This window comes from Theropithecus gelada, chromosome 18, assembly GCF_003255815.1.
Source record: "Theropithecus gelada isolate Dixy chromosome 18, Tgel_1.0, whole genome shotgun sequence".
Classification (NCBI taxonomy): Eukaryota; Metazoa; Chordata; class Mammalia; order Primates; family Cercopithecidae; genus Theropithecus; species Theropithecus gelada.
In genome coordinates, this window is record NC_037686.1 from 43346933 (window position 1) to 43369179 (window position 22247).

General features: G+C 45.4%; 1 protein-coding gene across 4 annotated transcripts in view; it reads right to left on the reverse strand.

Annotated features, from left to right (window-relative positions):
- MAPK4 (mitogen-activated protein kinase 4) overlaps positions 1-22247 on the reverse strand; it is a 169793-nt gene that overhangs the window by 88303 nt on the left and 59243 nt on the right. Inside the window, exon 1 of one of the 4 annotated variants that reach the window (XM_025365094.1) lies at positions 12605-13070. The exons of the other annotated variants lie outside the window; for them this stretch is intronic. The gene's annotated coding sequence lies outside the window, so the exon portion shown is untranslated. Of the gene's footprint in view, positions 1-12604; positions 13071-22247 lie in introns of those variants that run through there. 4 annotated transcript variants of the gene reach the window in all.

Here is a 22247-nt window from a genome sequence, read left to right on the forward strand (position 1 = left end):
AGGTTCCAATGCAGTGTTCAAAGGCCAGATGGTCCCTCTGTGGTTAACACCCTGCAGGGGTTGTTCAACTCATTCTTCCCTGTGTTTATATTTTAGGGCAAAGTTGCTCCTAAAAACAGAATCCTCATAGGCCTTATTACTTGAGTTCTGGCAATTTCTCAGAGTTTTTCTTCACTAACTATATTGGGGTGGTTGTTTCATTAAAGGAAAGAAAGGCAAAAAGGAAGAAAGGCAAAATGCATACACCAGCAGTTTTTCTAAACGAAATTTAAAGCGTACTTAGTAATTTAATTTAGAATGATCAATTGAACCATCACCCAAAACCCATTTCCTAAAATCCCCTGGAGTAGAATTCTTCAGCTCTGGAGCATGGGCTGGCCTTCCCAGTCTTCAAGTCAATTTCCTCTTCCCAAATATACAATAATACATTTCAACCGACAAGCAAACAGCAGCCAAACTGCGGGGAAAATAATTTGCCCAAAATTATTCATTAGAATTCATTTAGGGGAATTTCATTAATTGGGATATTGCTTAGACTTCTTTTAAAGTGGTTATCATTGACTTATTTTAATTACAATCCCCTGACTTTTACTAAAACCACTAATGGCCATTAATATATACTGTTATATTTGCAGGGCCACAAACGTATTTTGTTTTACATGTAAAAATCTAACTTATATAGAATGTCAGGTCTAAAGGGCTTTTGGAAGTAATGTTGCCACAGAAGGCTTTTGTAAAATACAAACCCTTACAGGAAACCAAGTATAGATGAGGAGAACTGCTAATAGTTATTGAACACTTACAAGACAGATACAGAATTATGCTATTTAGCATGAATTTACTTCACTTTTGGTACAAGTTTTAACTATTTAGTTATAAAGACAATGAGAACTTTGAACCTGATTCTTATGTAATATGTATCTAGTTTATTTCTAAATGTTGTTTACTAGCATTTTATTGAGAAATCCTAACAGAGATAAGTAACGGCAAATGGTACAATAACTTTTTTTAAACAGTTCATATTGATAATCTCGAGTTATTTTTAACTTAAAAAGTTCAAATCAAGTATCTATAAAACACCAAAGCACCTTTAAACACACTTTAAAATCTATAAACCTACATGAACTTCCCCACAGGTAAGAAAACTGAGACCCAAGAAAGGTAGGGAGACTTGTCCAAATCCCATCAGGATTCAGTGACAGGCTGAGATTAGAACCAACTTCCGATAATCGCCCAGCCCTCTTTCTATATTCTGTGTTTCAAAGAGAACGCTTTATGGGGATTTCTATGTGGAACGTGGCTCCTTTGGATCTTCAGTGAGCCAGTGAGAAGACAAAGAATGGAGCCTGGCTTCATGGGTCACCAACAGGACTTCTCACGCAACTCCCCCCTTTTTTTTCCAGGTGACAGTTGATATGGATCTTCTGACATTGACAAATAATCATCTTTGGCAACAGCGGATTTAAAAGACAACAACACTGATGTGTGAATTTGCGAATAATCTTTGTTTGCTATAGGACATCAGCCTTTTTCGTATTTTTCTAGGTACCTTCATGGAAGCCTGCTCCAGTCTCTAAGTTGTCCCTTCCTCTCCTTCCCTGACTGCTCAGGCACTAATGCATCAGTATACGCGGGTGTGTGTGTGTGTGTGTGTGTGTGTGTATGTGTCTGTGAAAGTCAACGGAAGGGATGAAAGATGAAAATAGCCACAATTGGCTGAGCACGGTGGCTCACGTCTGTAATCTCAGCACTTTGGGAGGCTAAGGCGGGTGGATCACCTGAGGTCAGGAGTTCAAGACCAGCCTGGCCAACATGGTGAAATCCCGTCTCTACTAAAAATACAAAAATTAGCCAGGCATGGTGGCGCACACCTGTAATCCCAGCTACTTCAGAGGTTGAGGCAGGAGAATCGCTTGAACCCAGGATGCAGGGGTTGCAGTGAGCTGAGATTTTACCACTGTACTCCAGCCTCGGTGACAGAGTGAGACTGTCAAAAAAAGAAAGAAAGAAAGAGAGAGAGAGAGAGAGAGAGAGAGAGAGAAAGAAAGAAAGAAAGAAAGAAAGAAAGAAAGAAAGAAAGAAAGAAAGAAAGAAAGAAAGAAAGAAAGAAGGAGAAAACAGCCACAATCCCTGCTCCTTTGGTAAGGGCATCCATATAATTTTTTTTTTTTTTTTTTTTTTAAAACAAGAAGAATGTCCTGGGGACAAGAGCCAATTAAGACCTGTGTATAAGTCCAAGTTTCTTTGGCGTGACCTCAAGGTGACAGAGCATGGCCCCTGAATAGCCATGCTGCTGATATGGCCCCCAAGGGGGCAAAAAGCCTATTTTGTTGTATGCCTCTGATTTCCTTCCAAATACTTTATGGTTGGCAGGAAGGGACTTTTCTACAGCTAGTGTGATTGTTTTTGCTGTGTACCCTTTTGCTCATGTCTATGTGTCTATATAAAGATCACGTATGTGTGTAGATGTATATAAATAACACTGGTCTGTGCCCACAGTTCCCGAGACGAATATCTTGCTCTAATGTTCCCTTCTAGAATAAAAGGTTTCACATATTTAAACTGATTCCATTAGGAGAACAAAAGAAAGTGAGGTGGCTATAAATATCAGATGCTAGTTTGGACCTCTGGTTAGTTGTTAATAGAGACAATTATTAACAGAGTGAAGAGTATATAAATAGCATAGATTTCTCAAGATAGACGCCTGTCCCACTGTTCCAGGTTCCTAATGGAATATTCTACCAGGTGAGCTAATCAAGGGAACAAACTCTTAATCATCCCAATGTCCAACAAGGAAGGACTAATTAAATCATGATACATCACCTGATAGGGAAGAAAAGTTATATTTGAAAAGGCCATTTAAAGACATCGGAAAACCTGCATGATGTGGCGCTAAGTGATAAAAGGTTACTAAATAGTGCACAGTATTATCCCCTTTTTGTTTTAAAATTGTATGGCAAAAAGACTAGAAGGGTCATCTTTTAACATTTTGCTTATTATCTGTGAGTGGTAGATTACAGAATTTTTTTCCTTTGTAATTTTCTGCATTTTCTCCTAAATTTTCTACAATGACCATATATAATTTTGCAACATTTATATTGAACCATAAAAGTGGTTCAACACTAAGATTACAGCTTTTTCTCATTTACCCCCACCTCCCTTAACAAAATACCAAACTCTCAGAGCCCACTCAGTGAACAACCATGGAAAAGGGTTTTTTCAGGATGCAAACTACATAGAGAAATGGCAGATGACAGATTTTTGTCTCAGAACTTAACTAATTTGGCTCAGGTTTAAAGATTTCTGTTTTCTTAGTTCACTCCCATTTCCAGTCATCCAGCTTGGCACCAGCCCTTAGGGAATTACTTTAGTGTCTTCAAGGCTGCTCACTTCTACCCACAGGCCAAGGTTTAGCTGTGTTTTTCTCCATTCCCCAGGTTTCTGAAACAGCAAGGTCATTTTGAGCCTAGGGTGCCAGGGTGCTCCCTCCTGACTTAGGAGGCAACTGCTCTTCCCCACCTGCCTGGTCAATGTTCCCAGGTTGTGCCCCTATAAGGCCTTCCTCCTCTGTGGAGGCCTGCAGATAAGCAGACCTAGCTTGGAACCCCGGCTCTGCTGTTTCCTAGCATAGCACCTTGGGCAGGTGGTTTAGTACTGCTGAGCCTCCGTTCCCCATCTGAAGAACAGGATCATCAAATCCACTTCTCAGGGCAATATAGTGGCTGGAGATAATGTACACAAGGACATTGCTTAGTGCCTGGCAGGGAGCGGCCACTCCGTCAACAGCAGCTGCTACTAGGATTAGGATGCTGCTGCTGCTGCTGCTACTGACTCTCAGTTCTTCCTTCCAGAACTTCATCTCTCTCCGAAAAGACTCCCACATTTCTTTTCACGTTCGTTTCTCCACGCTAGAACAACTGCATTAATGCAACAGTGCTGACTTGGGTTTCAACTCCCCTGGCTCCTCTTGGGTTGTTCACCTCTAACCTGCTGTGACTTTGGATAGGTGGTTTCCCAGAAGGGAAAGTGACACCCGGCAGTAAACACGGGAACCTTCGGGGTGCAGTGGCTCTTGGCAACTCCAGGATGCCTGTTGTTGTTTGTATTAAAAGTGCTGATGCCTCAGCTATTCAGCTGCAAGGGGACGGAGGTGCCGCCTTACTCAGGCAGCAGGATAAATTCTCTTTTGAAAGGCAAGCTCACGTCCTTGGATAAAATATGTCATGCCTGTTTGAAGGATTGTGATTTATCATAATATTTTTCTAAGACTTCAAGGCCTCCAGTGTTAACTCTAGGACGGTAAACCATGCCATAAGCAATCTAAAATGAGGCAGAGATTTTTTCCACTCTAGAAATAGCTGCCAAACAGACAGATTCCACCCAATGCTCACTCGCATGTTGCCAGCCTAGCATCGCATCTCATCATTAGCCAGGAATAGAGCAATGGATATGAAGTTAGAACCAGTGGAGAGAGGGGAAGGACTCAGCATTAACCAAGTGAGGCACTTTACATGCATGATGTCCTTAAGGTGCACAAAATCCACTGGTTAGACTGACTCGTATCCTCCAAATTCATATGCTGAAGCCCTAACTCCTAGTAACTCAGAATGTGATTGTATTTGGAGACAGGGCCTTTAAAGAGGTTCTTAAGGTAAAATGAAGTCATCGCAGTAGGCCCCACTCTAATATGACAGATGTCCTTATAAGAAGAGGAGGTTAGGATGTAGGCCACACACAGACTGAGGGGCAATCACGTGAGGATGCAGTGAGAAAGTGGCCATGTGCAAGCCAGGGAGAGAGACCTCTAGGGGAACCAAACCGCCAACACTGTGATCTTGGACTTCCAGCCTCCAGAACTGTGAGAAAATACGTGTCTGTTGGTTAACCCACCCAGACTGTGATATTCTGTCACAGCAGCCCTAGCACACAAATACACCCCTGATGCAGCCATTATTCCTAATTTACTTATGGGGAAACAGCTACATAGCAGTAGCCTGGCTGGGGCCACACCGCTGACAAGTGGCAGAGTCAGGCCTCAAACAACATCTGTCTGACTCCAAAGTCCATCCCCTGTCCTTTACTTTAGCTGGTTAAGAGTGAGGGGTTTTGAGTCAGGGTACTTGGGTTCAAATTCTGGCTCTGCCATTTCCTGGCTCAGTGGCTTTGGGCAGGTTCCTGAACTTCACTGTACCTGACCTTCAACATGTGTCAAATGGGGCCACAAAGAGCTCTACTTTTTTTGCTTGTAGAGGGAATTAAAGAATTAAAAAATGAACTAATACATGTGAAATACTTACTGCCTGACCCATGCTATGAGCTCAATAAATGTTAGCTAATACTATTACTATTATTGCCATTATTATTATTATCACTGTTATTACTGAGGGATCCTCAATAATCTGGTCCAAACTTCTCATTTTGCAAAGTCAGTGAAGTGAGGCCCAGAGATGGGAGATGTCTTAGAAGGGCACGAAACCAGGTAACTGAGCTCCTGTCCAATGTTCTCACCAGTGCTTTGGGAAGACTCAAAGAAATCAAGGTTTGGATGCAGGGTTTTGTTTCTAAGTGGTTTTAAGAGTAGGGAACATAAGCAAGCAGGAGGCTGTGACAGAAGTTGGGAAACTGATTCTGGGCCTTATGTTCTCATTGTGAACAGAGATGATCTCACATACTCCACCCAGCCACCCCTGAGATTACCATGAGGCCACAAACACCGATACGCAAAAGCATCTGAGTGACATAAGACACTATGATGCGGGGTCCAAAATGAAAAAGAGCAACTCCTGAAGATCCTTGTGGGCCAGGAGGAATCAAGGATATACATCAAGACCCTAAAAATTCAGCTTTAGGAAAGTTCAGGGGAGATTAAGAAACATTGAAAGGTTCCCGTAGAAAAGCAAATGATGGATATGGGTATTAATAGATCTTTAGGAGGTTGCTGAAAATAGGGCAAAGCAGACATGTCATGTGGAGCGTTTTATGTAATGGGGCTGTGAGGCGTCACCCCATGGGTCTCATGCAGGAGAGGCAGCCCCTGCCTAAGAGAAGAGGTGTCAGGAGGAGTCACCTGGTTACAGAGCAGCAAGATCAAAGAGGTTTGGAACTGTTCTGCAAGACATGCAGGTATTCAGTCCACAAATACTTACCAAGCACTTCCTAGCTGCCCTGCCCTTTGTTTGGAACTGGGGATAAAATGAACAGTCAGACACAGCCCCTGCCCTCTTGGGGCTTCAGTCAGATGGGACAGAGAGATATTGATCAAATAATCACAGAAACGGAAGTTGAGCTGCAGATGGAGGTAAGAACTTACAGGGAAGTGACCATGATGTTTCAAGAGCACGTATTGATGGGATTTGGGGCCAGAGAAGGTGTCACTGAGTTAGGGGTTCTTAAACTGAGAACTGAAGGATAAGCAGAAATTAACTAGGCAAGGAGGCAGAAGGAGAAAGTGCTCCAGACAGAAGGAAATGGGTGTACAAAGGCTGAAGGCAGCATAGAATGCAAGGAAGTGTAAGTGCAAGAGTGACTGGAGTGCAAAGAATAAGGCAGGGAGTGGAGTGAATTGAGTCTGAGAGAGTAGATTAGACCATGTGACCATGTGGACCAGGCCATCAAGGCCTAGTGGACCACACCATGGACTACAGTGGACCAGGCCATGGGGCTTTGGGGACAAGATCCTGGGGCCTTTGTGAACCATGGAGGCTTGTGGACCGAACCATGGGGCCTGGAGGACCAAGCCATAGGGACCTTATGAACTAGACCATGAGCAACCATGGACCAGACCATGGGAGCCTGTGGACCAGACTGTGGGGGCCTTGTTGAATAATCTTGAGAGTCTCATGGACCAGGCATGGGGTCTTATGGACCAGGGCCTAGTGAACCAGACCGTGGAGTCTTGCAGATCACATTAAAGAGTTTGGTCTCCTAACAACAACAGAAGGTCACTGAGATGTTTTAATCAGTAGATCACAAGATCATATTTGCGTTTTTAGGGATGATTCTGACTACAGTGTGGAGAATGGATTGGCTGAACTAGGCTACAGAGATAGCCCAGCTTGGGAGCATTTAAGGTAGTTGAGGGGACTGATGATAGTATCTTGAATTTGGATCCTGGGATAGTATTTGGGTGGTGCTGGTGGGTATAGAAATGAATGCATAGATATGAGAGAGATTCAGTATGTCAAATCATCAAGCACAGTAAAGGGCCAAAATGTTGGGGGTGATGGGGGGCACTGAAGCTGAATCCTAAATTTCTGGCTCACACTACTAGATATATGGGGATGCAAATGCTAAGAAGGAAAACTTGGAAGAGAGACAGGCTCTGGGTTTGGTTTCAGAATCCTGTTGGTTGAAGTCATTTGACATCCACGAGGAGATATTGACAGGAGGCACTGACATTAAGTGAAAACCCACTCTGTGCCAAGAACCATAGGAAGCCCTGGAGATACAATGATTAGTAAGACAGATACCCTGTCCTCAAATAGCTCATGCTTAGCCTTGGCTGCACTCTGGAATCACCTGAGGAGTCTGACAAATAAGGATGCCAGGATCCTTCTCCTGGAGAGTCTCAGTTGATTGATCTGGAGAGCCAGCTGGGCACAGGGATGTCTAAGAGCTCCCCTGCTGATTCTAAGTTGCAGTCAGGATTGAGCGCCGCTGCTCTGGAGTGTGTAAGTCCTGGTGTGGCTTAAGTCTAATTACACAGAAGGAGGAGATAGCAAAACGACCCATGATTGTAGGCCTTAAGAATTTAGAACAGAAACACTGAAGCACATTGGTATAATGGGAATAATATTATTTGGATATTAAACCAATATATTTTCATCCTTGGTAATTCCTGGTTCCTAGCTGTTCCCTGGCTCCCTAATTAAAAACCGAGCCTGGCTCTTTCAGATCATAGAATTTCTTCCATGATCTACAGAAAACACCTCTTATGCCTATGGGGAAATTTAAAACTGGATGACAGGTGATCCCTACTCTAAAAGAGGCAATGCTCTGATAACAGATGTAAGTCAAATATGACAGAAGGCAGGATGTGATCCACACCAATCATCAAGGAACAAAATAAACGCCAAGGGATTTCAGAGAAGCAAGAGACTACTGTGTTTGGCTGCTGTTTCCCAGTCCCGACACGAACCACTCAGATCTTTCACTCCTGGAACTGACCTCACCTTGTTCTTGAACCCAGTCTGAGAGCACACTTTCCTCAATTTTTCAGAAAAGGAAAAAAAAAAAAAACCCCACCTGACAACCTTGCTGAAAAAGTTGCACATGCCAGGCAAACAACACTCGAATTAACACACGCCAGGTGCTGACATCCTGCCCCTTTCGGGAGCAGAGCCAAGAGTTGCTCAGAACACCCCCACTCAGCTCTGCTCCAATCCTCATAGGAAGGGAGGCGCCAGTTTTCATTGAGCATATTTAGAAAAGAGGGAAATGGTCCACCTGAGAGTTATAAAAAATGTTTCTTTCTGGGAACCACAGGGAGTTGGAAAAAAACAAATTCTGAATTTCAACCTCCTACAAAACTACTGTTCTCCTGTGCCCCCTCCCCCCTCCCCAAATCCAAATTTATTGCACAATGTTCCTGGAATTCTTCCTAAGGCCCCCACCTAGTTACAAGCAAAAGCAACACATCACAGTGAAAGCAGATGATGCTTCCTACCTTAGATGCAGATTTGGCCAGCTGACAGAAAATCCTATAGTCTCGCAATTCTCCAGAAGTGACTACAGATAAAATCAAACCGACACATGGCAGCTCATCACTGACCCTATCAACCATCAGGAGAAGACTACAAATGAGTATCAGATGGAGTCCCTGCCCACCAGGACTTTATAGTAAGATTTCACGAGTTTAGGTTTTATCCCTTAGGCAGTGCAAAGCCACTTAAGGCTTCTGAACCTCAGATCAAAGTGTTTTGGGGAGATTAATCTGGCAGCAGCCAGCCCAAGTGGCTGCGGTGGGAAGCTATTGAGCAAAGAGAGGTCCCCTGAGGAGAATCAAGCCCTCAGAGCCCACAGTGTTGTCAAATATGCTAGGGATGCAGGCACTAGAACAGTCTCTGAGCCAGGACTTGTTATGCTGTTTATACATCAACCGGGATGAATGCGCACTGCTACAGGACGTGAAACCTCTTCAAACCCTTCTGCCATGACAGGCCAGGGCCCAGATGCTCTGACTGGGTCTAGCGAGGGTGGGATGGGCACAGTGGCTCACTCCCAGGCAGACTTGTTTCCAGGCAACCATTCCAGACAGATACATGTCACTTTTGCCTAAACATTTCCAGCAAAAGGGATTCCCTAATGCCTTCACAAAGTCTCTAGACTCCACAAGAAGACCTTATGTCCTTTCTGTCTCCCTCATGCCACAAACCAGCCGTTCCCCTCAGCAGAGGGGATACAGAGACATGCAAACTGGAGTGTGACCTGGGCACACCCATTTCCTTATTGCTCCAGGAATCCAGACTATAGCCTTAACCTTTGTTAAGGCTTTCAGTAAATTACTCCATCAGTCCAAGAGACAACTAAAACAATAAGAAAATAGCATTATGCTAGGCACAGCGGTGTATATAAAAAAAATCAGGCCAGGTGTGGTGGCTCACTCCTGTAATCCCAGCACTTTGGGAGGCCAAGGCGGGCGGATCACCTGAGGTCAGGAGTTTGAGACCAGCCTGGACAACATGGTAAAACCCTGTTTCTACTAACAATACGAAAATTAGCTGGGTGTGGTGGCACATGCCTGTAATCTCAGCTACTCAGGAGGCTGAGGCAGGAGAATTGCTTGAACCTGGGAGGCTGAGATTGCAGTGAGCTGAGATCGCATCACTGCACTCTAGCCTGGGTGACAGAGCGAGACTCCCGTCTCAAAAAAAAAAAAAAAAAAAAATTAAACCAGACTCAGTCTCTGTCCTTAAGGAATGATTAAAGTCCAGAGGTGTATAATATAACTCACAAAATTCCATAACGAGAGACAGTACTTGACAGAACATGAAAGAATGCAAGAGACAAGGGTTGAGGGAAATACAACAGGCATAGGGGATGCTGGATGACTCATTTGGAAGGGAAAGATCAGGAACAGTGTCTTGATAGAGGTGACATTTGGGTTGGGCACTGGAATGACAGATTCTGACAAAACACAAAAGAACTTTGCAAATCTAATGATTTGGAAATCAAACAGCAACAAAAAGAAAATTGGCCTCCCCTCACTGAAGAGAAGAAACACAGACTCTGAAACCCACAGAATGCCCATGGTAACTCCCAGCCACATGAAAGTTGGAGAGAAATACGTGGCTTTTGCCAGCAAGAAGGAGGCTACCACCCCAGGGGACCTAACCCAAGTCCACCTGAAATGCCACCTTTTCCCCTCAACAGCATGAAATACTTGGTAGGTTTGACACTCTGGGGCCCCAGTTGGAAGCCTCTAACCACAGTAGGGCCCATACCCAGGAGATCAAGCCAGCAGCTCCCCCACTATGCCTTTCTCACAGCCACCCACATGCGCCAACAGCAACGGACACCTAACAGTTACATGGCGCTTTCCAAGTTCACTTTGTGCTTTTACAAACATCTCTGATTCTCACAACCACCCTGAGCGGGGAGGCACTCTGAAGTCTTGCTTGCTGTAAAGGTTTTGTTGTATTATTTCCTACTGTGTTTAGTATCTGTCTGAAAACACATTCTAATCAGACAACTTTTCCACTTTTGGCTTCAGCACATCTCTCTAGGAAGGGCACTGTGAGGCCAGTAGGTTTTTGCCCTAAGAGGACTGACCATCATCTGGGGGCCGCACATGGAGATGAACAATTCAAGGGGCATCAGAAGTCAGAGTCTGAGTACTAAATACAATGGAAAGATGCTGGTACAAAATGAGTTTGCAGGACAGAGCAAGCACATGGTCCCGGACTGAGCAGAAAGCCACAAAGTTGAGGAAGGGTTTGAATGATGCCTGACACTTAGGAGATGCTAAGTTGACCCTCTTTATTCATGGTAGTTACATTCTAGTAGGATCATGTTCCTGCCAGACATTGGTGGCAACAATGGAGTGGTCTCGTGGACATTGTTAGTGAATTTCCTCTTCCTTTTTCTGGATGTATCAGAATATTGTTGATTCATTAACAATGAACTCACGGCCAACCCCATGTCTGATCAAAGCTTATCTAACACACACGTCTTCTCTGTGAGGCACATCACAGCCTCCCTGGGCTTAGGAACACCAGACAGCACCTCAGCGCTCTGCTTCAGGAGCCATTTCAGAACTGCAATATCACCACCAACAAAAAGCACAAAAATGCAAGACAAAAAAAAAATGTGGCATTAAAGAGACTGCGAAGACATTAGTTTGTAGTATGATAGCTGAAACTAGAAGGCGGAGTGTCACCGTGTCTGACCTCAGCCAGGAATGTGCATATTGGGCGAGTTGAATTTTTCACCACTCTTTGCACATCACCGAATTACCGTGAAAGGACTACGAGTGCTGGTTTGGGGATGCAAATAAATTTTAGGGAGTAGTAAAATTGGCAAATACAGAATCCATAGGTAATGAAGATCTACTGTACCTTGGTCCAGAAAGGCTGTAAACAGACGCATTCGGTACCTGTCTGTGGAACTGAACCAAAGTTGCAAAGACAGGTGAGGCTCCCAGCTGGGAAAAACAAATGCAGAGGCTGATTCGGGGAGAGAGGTTGGTTCTGTGTACTGGAGGAATGGCAGCAGCCCAGCCAGAAAGGCAGACGTGGTCAGACTGCAGAGGGCTGTGAATACTAGGATGGGGAGCTAATCCTAGTATTTGTTTACCCAGCAGACCACTAAGCACCTGCCAGGTGCAGGATCAGAGCAGTGCAGAGGAGTGAATAATTTTAGTTAGGACCTTGAAGGATGTGTCAGAAGAGGACGACACTGTGGACAGAGGAGGTGGGTCAGGTCAGCGCCTTATCCTGGGTACTCCTGGATGCCCAGAATGGCTATGGAAGGTTGGTCTAGAGAGAGAGAGGAGGAAACAGGCCAGGGGCGGTGGCTCACACCTGTAATCCCAGCACTTTGGGAGGCAAAGTTGGGTGGATCACTTGAGGTGAGGAGTTGGAGACCACCCTGGTCAACATGGTGAAACCCCGTCTCTGTTAAAAATACAAAAATTAGCTGGGCATGGTGGTGCGCGCCTGCAATCCCAGCCACTCAGGAAGCTGAGGCAGGAGAATCACTTGAACCCAGGAGGCGGAGGTTGCAGTGAGCAGAGATCGTGCCACTGCACTCCAGCCTGGGTGACAGAGAGAGGCTCTACAAAACAAAAAAGACAGGAGGAAACAGCTTTGGGGCATAAAACCCTCAGGTCTCAGTATCTATCCAAAGGCAACTGAGCCAGGATCCTACCAGGCTGAGTGTCCCTAAGGGTTAGGCATTCCCCTGCCCCACCTCCCAACACACGAGGTTCCTTTAGGTTCCCCATCACACATTCACCTGCTGTTTACATGTCTGTCTAAAGCTAATGTTCATTAAAGCCCTTAACATTCCCAGACACAGACACATGCTTAAAAACGTGCTTGGTCCTACAACAGTGATGGACCTCGTTATTACGAAGCCCAGGTACAGACAAGGCCGTCAGTTTTACCTACTCACAGCAGTCCTTGCTTGCTCACTGCCGAATCCCTAATGGCTTGGAACAGAGCCTGGGCCTCCAGGTGATTTCTTAAATGTAAGTTAACTGATTTCTATCTCTGATCTTCCAGCTGAGTGGCATTTGGTTAACACAGAACCTCTGAGCCCCAGGCTCAACCCCCCGACCCCCTGCCTTCTCCAGTGGCTTCCAACATTGTCCAGCCTCAAAGACGGATGGCCCATGGGGTCACACAGCGCCCCACGATGCTCAAAATGACCTGCATTTAGCTGATGCTCTGCTGTTGCCCTCTTGAATTTCTTCGTTATTTTTGAACAAGGAGCTTGAATTTTCATCTTGCACTTGTGCCCTGCAAATTATTTCCTGGACGTGCCTCCAGCTCCCCAGTTTCCTCTCCCACAGAGTGCTCCACTGTTGGCCAAACTTGAGGACCAGAGACAAGTCTGTGCAAGTAGCAAGTGCTTTGCTGAAAACTTTCCATCCTAAATTAAAATATACATTTCTATTCTGGTTATGGAGCCAACTAATGCATGTAACTTAATCACACTGTTGTTTGCTCAGTCTGGCTATAAACCATGTAAACGCCAGCCTCCTGGGAGCTTTCTGCTACCGCGTGGGGAATTAACAACACACGTCAAGCTTGTTACATGATTCTCTCAGGGTTCTGCTCTGGTTTCTGTTCTCAGAATTTCTAAGCCTGAATACACTGCCTTTCAGCCCTGAGCAATGCCCTCCCTAAATCTTAGCGAATGTGAGCATTTACTCTTGAGAAAGCCCCCACAAAGCAGAAAGAACGAAGCCAAGCAATGAAACTCTAATCACATACTGCTTCTACCCTTCCGCGTTAGGTATACCACAAGGCTTCAGTCCTGAAATCTCTTTCTATAATGTGTTTCCAGAAGGATAAAGAAAATAAATACTTTTCTCCCCAGTCTAATCTGGATATAAAATGAAATGAAAAATTGACATATCACTAAATGTGCCTGGGTCTTAGTTTATTAATCAAACAAATGGGTTGAACAAGTTAACCTAAATGTAATAAACCATGGCCAGAGAGAACAGTAGTTGGCTGTTAGCTGAGAGAATTGTGATATACAAATGCCTGGCACCACTGAAAGATGCAGCAGAGCCCACAGGAGGAATGTGGGTGGGGGAGGAGAGGTCGGACGGGCTATCAGAAGATCCTGGCTCTAGCCCTAGTTCTTCTCCTGATGGCTCTTAAAATGGAGTTGACACCACTTCACTCTCTGGGCCGTGTTTCTCTCCTCTGCAAAACACTGACATAAAAATATTTGGTGATAGTGAGAGATTAAATAAGAACATGGATCCAAAAATCACTTTGCAAAATCTTAACAGCATTATTCTAAAATACTACATGCTACTTGGTTAAGGTGTCACGTGTGCTTAACGGGTCCCCAAAAGGCCAATATTTGATTCTTGCAAGTCCCATGGGAACTTCCAGGACCCTGCAAGGATTTCAAGGGAACCCAGACCCCAGGGAAGCGAGATTAGATGGCAATGGAAAGAATTTCTACTCCCTGTGGCCTGCCAGCCCTTGGCCTCCCAAAGCGATCAGATGTTGGATTTGGAAACAGCCAACCCGATAGAATTCCTCACACTTCTAATTACTTCATGATTTGTACACATTTTGGCGGTTGCTTCAAGGCTGTTTTATTAATTCGCAGATTTTCACTATTTTTGCTTCTCCTTTTCTTGCCAATTAGCTGAACTAGCTGCAACTCAGCATCTGGGCAGGGCTACGATGGGAAGCAAGCCTCCCTCCTCCCCAGCCCCCACTGCCCGGGAACCCTACCTCGGAGCCAGCGTCAGGAGTCACCACAGGGACCAGTGGGTGGGGTGGCCTGGTGGGAGCTTATTCCCTGATGACAAAATGTTTCCTCTGTTTTGAAAGAACACCTTGAGTCACCTCTCCCAGTCTGTCCAATGCTTGACTGAGCCCTGTGGACTCACATGAGAATCTAAGACATTAGGGAGAATGCTGCTGTCGCCAGACTTGCCTCACAAACCCCATGAGGAAATTCAGAGAGGCCCCTATGTGGCCAGGTCTCGGATGTGGCCTAATCAACACCATCCAAACTCACAGGCATGGGAGACCCTGCATTCTGTGTTATCTCCTGGGCAGGCAGTACCGGTCAAGGGATCTGTCTCAAGTGCTGGGCCTCACCTCTGCTCTCTCAAATGGGATCATAACATAGGCTCTGCCCTCCTTGCTAGGTTACTGTGAGGAAGTGTGTTCAATGTTGTAAGAGCTAAATGCAGGCAAGGGGTCCTTATAAGCGACAACTTTGGTTTGAAGACAACACAGTGGCAGGGTGTTCAGCTCTGCTTTCAAGTCAGAAGGATCTCAAGGCTGGGTTTGGCCTGGAGTGGGAAACCCAGCTGCAGCCTCTCCTTCCTCCAGAGCTCAGGCCACCCCTGAAGCTGGTGGTTGGGATCAGGAAGGAAAGTTCCAGATGGGAGTGTCTGTGGCCTCAAGGAACCATTGCTATCCATTGTACCCTCTTCAGATGATTGTGTCAGTTTCTTGCTTTTCAGGGGAATCCTTCCTTCGGAATCCTTCCTTCAGAATCCTTCCCATCTCCAATGAGGCCATAGGACAGACTCCCTGGTCCACCATGAGGCTCGATGTGCAAGGACAGCAGATGCCATGATGCCCAAGCCAACCCCTAGTGCTGGTCCAAGTCTGCCTCTCCCAGGAAGCCTCCTTTGACCAGGTGGTCCACGGGAGGTCTGGGCAGGAGCCAGTTGAGGAAACACAGCAGGAGCTGGAATGGAGGCCACGTGGCCAAGATGAGTGGGTGGGGGGTGGGGTGGTAGGGAGGACAAAAATGCCGGGCTGGAATGGTGATGCTCTCCCTTCCCTTCACAGTGACAGGGCCTAATGGCAGCACCCATCTGTCTTGCAGATTAACAGGGGACAGGAGATAGCCAGGAGGCTGGTTTCCCTTGACAAAGTACACCTGCATAATAAATGACACCACGTGCAAATGCAAAGAGTCACTCAGGCACAGGGTTGGGGAACACACTACAGAGCCCCCTGAACATCTTGAGGATCTGGGTGTGGGGCGAGCTGTGTTCATGCTGAGTATCCAGATGAAGCACATCTGCTGGAGACCCCTTGTGACTTCCTGGGAGCATGAAGGGCCTGGTCTCATTCCAGGTTTAACCTCAGGGAGGAGACAGAAGAAAGGGTGATGAGGAATGGGAGGGGAGAGGGGACGAGAAAAAGGAAAAACAGGTTCCCAGAGGGGGACAGTGTGGGAGCAAGTGGGTCACGTGTGACACCTTGATGACCCCTTGGGCCAAAGGTTACCAACTCCTTCAGCCATCTCAGAATCCTTCCCGCCTCCAGCAAGGCCATGGGACAGACTCCCTGTCCACGCTGAGGCTCAATGTGCAAGGACCACAGACGCCATGACACCCAAGGCATCCCCAAGGCTGGTTCAATCACACCTCTCCCAGGAAACGTCCTCTGACCATCTGGTCCACAGCACTTCTTCCTTCTGCAGACCTCACGTTCAGAGGTGGATTTGCCAGGTGTGAAGGTTCATTTTATGTCAACTTGGTTGACCATGATGCCCAGATATTTGGTCAAACATTATTCTGGATGTTTCTGTGAGGATGTTTTTGGATGAGATTTACATTTAAATTAGTGGACTCTGAGTAAAGCAGATGACCCTTCATAATATGCATAGGTGGCCTTCTTCCAGTCAGTTGAAGGCCTTAATAGAACAAATGAAGGACTTCCCCTGAGTGAGAAGGAATTCTGCCAGTGGATGGCCTTCAGGCTTCAATGCAACCTCAGCTTATCCTGGGTTTCCAGACTGCCAGACCACCCTGCTGATTTTGGACTTGTCAGTCTCCATAATCACATTAGCTGAGTCCTTAAAATAAATGTCATTATATATGTGTGTGTGTGTGTGTGTGTGTGTGCATACACATACCCTGTTGGTTTTATTTATCTGGAGAACCCTAATACACCAAGAAACTAACAAAGCTTAAGCCAAGAGTTCCTCACTAGTAAGAGCCCCTTCCAGAGACCTGGGAGGGGCTCTAGCTATTTTCTATCTCTTCTTTCTATGAGGATCTCCCAATGCTGTATAAGCTTCAGACCTCAACACTCCTGGGTCCAGCCTGGCTTTGATATGGTCATGTGCTACCCCGAGTCTACTCTGGTATTCAGACTTTATGCATGTCTTCCCTCTCTAATTGAACTGGAAGCTCCATGAAGGAAGGGGCTGTCTTCTACTCCTTGGCCTCCTCTGCTGTCTGTGTCACGGCCCTTGTATGTGCTAAGAGCCCAATACACATTTGCTCATGGAATGGGGGTTTGTGACTCCTGTGGTCTTTGGAGGGAGGAAGCTAGAAAAGGGCCCTCAGAGAATGATGCTGAGGACCCAGGAAAGGAGAAAAATAAAATGCAAGAATAAAGTGAGGAAGGAAAAAAATCTTGCCATATTTCATGGCCAGCACTTTCTCTGTCTCTTAGCATCCCAAGATTCTGGTCACCAAGGCTCGGTCTCCTGGGGTGACGGAGGCCATCCATCCCTGATGCAGACCCTGCATTTTCCAGGACCAGCTTGGTTCTTTCTTGACTTGTTCTTTCTCCCATGCCTCCCCCCTGTGCCCTGAAAAAGCTCAGGAAAGCACAAAGCTGGCTGAGTTTTCAGGTCCTGGGCCTCAGCCTCTCCACACCGGTGTCCTGGGGCAAGTGCCAGTCAGCAAGAACGTCTTTCATTTCCAGATAGTCCTCATCTTCCAGGTACCCCAGAGAGTGAATTAGAGTGGAATTCAGTGCCACAGGCTGAGGGACAAGATAGGCTGTCTTGGTTGGGCCCTGTGTTTTGACAAAGCTTAGAGCTGACTCAACACTCTTTAAGCTTGCTGCTGGGTGCTCTCAGGTGTCACTTTCTGAACACAGCAAGTTCTCTAGATCCCAGGCAGCCAAAGCTCCCCAGGCAGCTGCACCAGGCAGGCATACCAGGCAGGGCTCTCCAGGAAGAGCACCTGTGTACCTTAGAAGAGATCTATCTTAAAACAATATGTTCACCAATGACACCATCACCACCACGAAAGGATTCACCATTGGTGTTATTAAAAAACAAAGTTATACTTTAAAAAAATTGTAAATTCATCATATAAACATCAGATAATAAAGAAAAGAAAAACAAAACAGAAAGAATAACCCTAACATCCAGGATAAGTCTGGCTAACACTTTGGTAGCATCCTTTTAGCATTTTCTGCTTATAATAACATTTTAAAAAGTCAAATAGGACCCTACGGTATATACTATTTTGTAAGTTATAGACTATTAACAATCTTAGGTGAACGGGAAGACTGTGACATCATGAAATAGGTCCACAGCATTGCCATTTACAGTACTACACTGCTCACATGTTGATTTCCTTTACTCTTCTGGAACCTAAAATAAAATATTTGCAAATTATAACTTACTGTACAAATATCTAGGAATGTAATTGGGAAATCATAATTTGGCTGGTACTCTTGCATTCTGCTTCCATTTGTGCAACGGGCCATACAAAGCCCATACACTCATATATCCATTCATACTTTTGCCAAATGCTGATTACATCCTGCTCCGTCCCAGCATTGTGTTAGCCATAAACTAGTAAACAGGTCCTTGCTCTGGTGGAATTTACACTGAGTGGGAAAAGACAAATACCAAGATAAGTAAACAGAGATAAAGTAAAGTCAGCAGGAATAAATAGGGACAGGTGATGTGATTGCATATGTCAGGGAAAAAGATTATTTTGGCCAGGTGTCTCTGAAAAGAAATCATGTGGCCTGAGATCTGAAAGGTAAGAAGGGGCCATCTATGTAGCCGCTTGAGGAAGAGCAATCCAGGCAGTGCACACAGCGAGTACAAAGGCCCTGGGGCAGAACACACTTTTTGTATTCAGGAAAGAGACTAGTGGGGCTGAAGCCAGAAGGGTGGGGTTGGGGATGAGGTTGAAGAGGTGGCAGAGCAGGACCTTGTATGTTAAAACGGTAAGTGGTTTTGACTTTATCCCAAGTGCACTGGGAAACAGCGAAGTGTTCCAAGCAGGGAAATGACATGGTCTGATTTGCATGTTTACAAGTTCCCTCTGGTTGATTCCTGAAATGCAAAGAATGTACTGCAGTTCCCCACAATAATGGGAACAGGGAGACAGTAAGGAGGCCACCTGAGGTGGTCCAGGCAGGTGACGATGGTGGCTTAGACTTCAGTGTCAGGGCTGGGGGTTCAGAGGGATGCGAGATGCATTCTGGAAGTGGAACTAATGGGATGTGCTGACAGATTCACTGTGAAGACTGAGGACAGGAAGGGCTAAAGAAGATAATTATTTTGCTTGACTGGGTATTGAAGGTTCCATTTACACAGACAGGAAAGTGGGGACAAGTCGATTTGGGATGAGTCTAAATGAATTTGTAGAAAAATCTATGCTGCTGCACAATGTTTATAATTCTTTTGAGACCAGCCCCCCTGGCTCGCAGGAGCTTGATGCATCAAGTGCTGAGACCTGACTAGGACCAGGTTCTAGTTCTGAATTAACCACTCCCTGCCTGAGACTTCGGGGAATTTACCTCACTCCATGGCGTTTCCCCCATCTCTGCCAAAACAGATAGATTAAATACTCCTTTCTGAACTCCTACAGCTCTCTTACAGCCTGATACATGATACCCAAAGAGCTGCTTCAGCTCCTGGAAGGGAGGCACACTATAAATTATTTTGTTTCCTTAGCTGTCTTCTGAATTAACTAACAGTTGCGTCCATATGTGTACAAAGGAGATAGTTATCTTACTTCAAGGGCTCTGTTCCTGAAAAATAAAAATCTTTTGGGAACAGTATGTGAAATGAGACTATTTATCTGATTGTACAGGTCACTAATTTCTCCCCAACCATCATTAATTGGCTTGGGAGCATTGGCTTTCACTCTCATTACCGATGATGCTCTTATGCTAAAGTCTGAAACCCATACATTCAGCAGTTTGTGATGGCTGTTATACAATCATTCACAAAATGGTCTTTCGCAGCCTGGCCCATTATTCTTCTTTAAACAAATGCTGCAGTTCCAAACCTATTCTGCCTGCATCCAAGTCACAAATCAGGGACCATGTGCCATGAGGGAGAGAGGTGTTCTCAGCCAATGTGTCAATGTTTATTGAGTGCCTCTCTGAGGGCAGTACATGAGGCCAAATCCCCCTTGAGGAATGAAGGCCTCCTTGCCCCAGCTGCTGGGAGGCTGCCAGCAGACTCAGTGGCAGCCCCCTCCAAGGACTGGCTTAGCTGAACAGAGTCACCTGGCCAGGGTTCATACCTCCTGCCCAGGGCAGCCCACAGCCAAGGACAGGAAAGTACAAAGGGCCTCCAACTTGGGGCAACTCTGAAGGACCATTTCAGCCACAGAAGTCTCCACGCATCAGAGGAGGCTAACACGGTGCCTGCAGCCCAGCCACGCTTCAACCCTGCTTCCCTCTTCCCCCATTCTCAAGTCTTAACCCCAGAAGCACCCCCTGGAGTAACAAATGCCCTTCAAGCTAATCTTGGTGCAGCCTCTGCTTCCTAGAGAACCCACTAGCACATGTGATGCCTCAGGCAGGCCCCCAAGAAAGACATGGTTGAAAACCCCACCACCGCCTCAGGGCCTCTCCATCCTCTGCCTGTCTGGCCCAATTTTGATTTGCCCTCTCAATGGTTGCCCTATATCCTGCTTCACCTTGTGATAAAGTCTACTGAGATCACAGTGAACTGTAAGGGCTGTTAATAGGCATTAAGATGTGCCCTGTCTACCCAGAAAGGCTGTATACACCCAGTGGCAGAGACTTACAAATGTCTTCTGTGCCCGGCACAGTGCCGTGCACAGGCAGTAAATGTCATGGAACGACGGTGATGGGCAGCACATGAAACGATGGCATTAGCTAACGCTAAATGCCAAATGCATGGTGAAGACAGAAAGTATCACAGATACTTGGACACTGGAGACCCTCAAGAAACTCCAGGGAAATCGTAAGTAAAGCTTTTAGAACTCAAAATCTCTAGCAACAATGGAGGATTCATTTCTGGAAAAACATTTCGCCCCTGGTGGCACCTGCGTTCTTACTCAGAGCTTGATTCTCTAGCTTGTCACCCCTTTTTCCTACCATCTGGGATCCTGCCTGTGCTGACTATCAGCTCTGGAGAGAAAGAGTCAAATCTGAAATATTTAGTGGCTCTGGCCAAGGGTCTGTTTGGACAGTCAGCTAAAATGAATGGCTTCGTGGCGGATTGGGGCTCTCTGTGACTTTTCACTTCACCGAGTCATTCTGCTGTCCCCAAACCTATAATAGCAGCCTCTGCCATTAGGATCGTGGCCCATTTTTCTCCCTTGTATTTAAGGTTTCCTGCTCACATAGGTATTGCCCCGCTCTCACTCCCTGCAGCACTATGTATCTTCAGGGCACATTTTAGTGCTTAAGTACAGTTGTTATTTTTGGCCTTTAGTTGTTTCCTGTGTAGGTCTCCCTTCTTCGTGGGGATGAAGAGCTGCAGGCCAGGCATCTTCTGTCTTTTGTCTGCTGTCTAGAGGCAGTTTGGAAAAGAAGAACATATGTTTTGGAGTCAGAAGATTTATAATTTGGTATAAACTATTAATACTTTTGAAGCCTCAGTTTCCTAATCTGGAAAGTGGGGATACTAGGACCTTCTTCATAAGGCTGATGTGATTAAATGAGTGAATGTATATAAAACCCTGAGCACAGTACCCAGTAATGTAGCAAATGATTGATAAAGTTAAGCACTGTTTTTCTTCTTTAATAGCATTCAAGGGCCCTGTTTCTTAGCAAGTCAAATAATAAAAAGGACACTTGGCCGAAAGAAGTAAAAATAAGATAAAATAATTATTAGGTTGATAGTTATCTAAATACAAGGATAACCTCTCCAAACATGGAAGGGAAAGTAGATAGATTGTTTGATGGAGCTCTGGGCCATGGGTGGATTTTTTTTCTTTCTGCAAGTTTATTTTAATGTTTTTATAATGTTCTTTGTGCTATATATATATTTTTAATTTTTACAGAGATACAGTTTCACTGTGTTGCCCAAGCTGGTCTTGAACTCCTAGCCTCAAGCAGTCTTCCCACCTCAGCCTCCCAAAATGTTAGGATTATAGGCACAAGTAACTGTACCTGGCCTGTGCTATAATTTTCAAAAAATGAGCAAGAAGATATGATGGTTTTCATATTTAACTGCCTGGCAACACTCCCCTCCCTGGGTGAGTATAAGCAGAAAGTAAATGTTGATGGGCTGGAGTGATCTCATGCATAGAGATGGTATCTCAGTTCATGGCCACAGGAAGATACACATTAAACAGGCAGATTCTGCGTCAGAATTTCTAATGAGGAAAACTAAAAATCTGCATTTTATTAGATAAGTTCCTCGTATAATGATATGCTCCTGAAAGTTTGAGAGATTCTGGCCTCCTGGAAAGAACATTGGATTTGGAGATCCAAGTTCTACTCAGCTCTGCCACTGTCTTCGCAAGTCATGGGTGCTCTTGTGTCCCATTTTGCTCTTCTCCTGTAACACTTCCACTTCCAGCTCGATGGTCATTCTGGCCCCTTTTGAAGGGAGAAAGGATC